The 655-nt window shown below is 63.5% G+C and overlaps 1 protein-coding gene across 6 annotated transcripts in view; it reads left to right on the top strand.

Moving 5' to 3' along the window:
• The window catches only part of ITGB6 (integrin subunit beta 6), a 60472-nt gene that overhangs the window by 37162 nt on the left and 22655 nt on the right, over positions 1 to 655 (top strand). The window lies entirely within an intron of this gene.

Here is a 655-nt window from a genome sequence, read left to right on the forward strand (position 1 = left end):
GGGCACCAGCGCTGGCTGACTGGCACCCTCACTGCCACTGCCCCATTGCACAGGTGCGACTGGGGTTGGCAGGGCGCTGTAGAGCTCTGTGCACTGTTGGGCAGCTGGGGCTGCTACAGCTGTCACCCGGGGCCCAGCACCACTCAGCCTGTATGTCCCCAGCTGCTGACAGTGCACAGAGCCATGTGTTGCCCTGCCAACCTCAGCCACTCCTGCACAATGGGGCAGTGGCAGTGTGGGTGCTACGTGGCCAGGGCCAGTCCCTGCTTCCCATGGCTGCCCTGTGCTGTGCGGGGGGGCGGCTTTGCCAGAAGGCCCCAGTGACCCTGAAGGCAGCTGCTACTGCCAGTGAGTGTGGGGTTTGTTTGTTTTTTTAATTGCTGGGATGCTGGGGCTGGCTGGGGCAGAAATCAGGTGGCTTCGGGCAGGCTGGTGGGGCATGGGGCCAGGCGGGGCAGCAACCCAGGGTTTGGGGAGCGGGCAGGGAATGGGGCTGGCAGGCGTCCCCCCATGGTCCCCTAGCCCCTCCTCCAGCCCCCTCCACTCCCTACTTACCTGCATGGAGCCCAGGTCTCCAGCTCCTTGTGGCTGACATGCTGCCTGCCCTGTGTGGTATTTTTTGACTAATATTGCCCCCGTGCTGCAAATTTGCAGT

The sequence above is a fragment of the Alligator sinensis genome, unplaced genomic scaffold (genome assembly GCF_000455745.1).
Source record: "Alligator sinensis unplaced genomic scaffold, ASM45574v1 scaffold389_1, whole genome shotgun sequence".
Lineage (NCBI taxonomy): Eukaryota > Metazoa > Chordata > Crocodylia > Alligatoridae > Alligator > Alligator sinensis.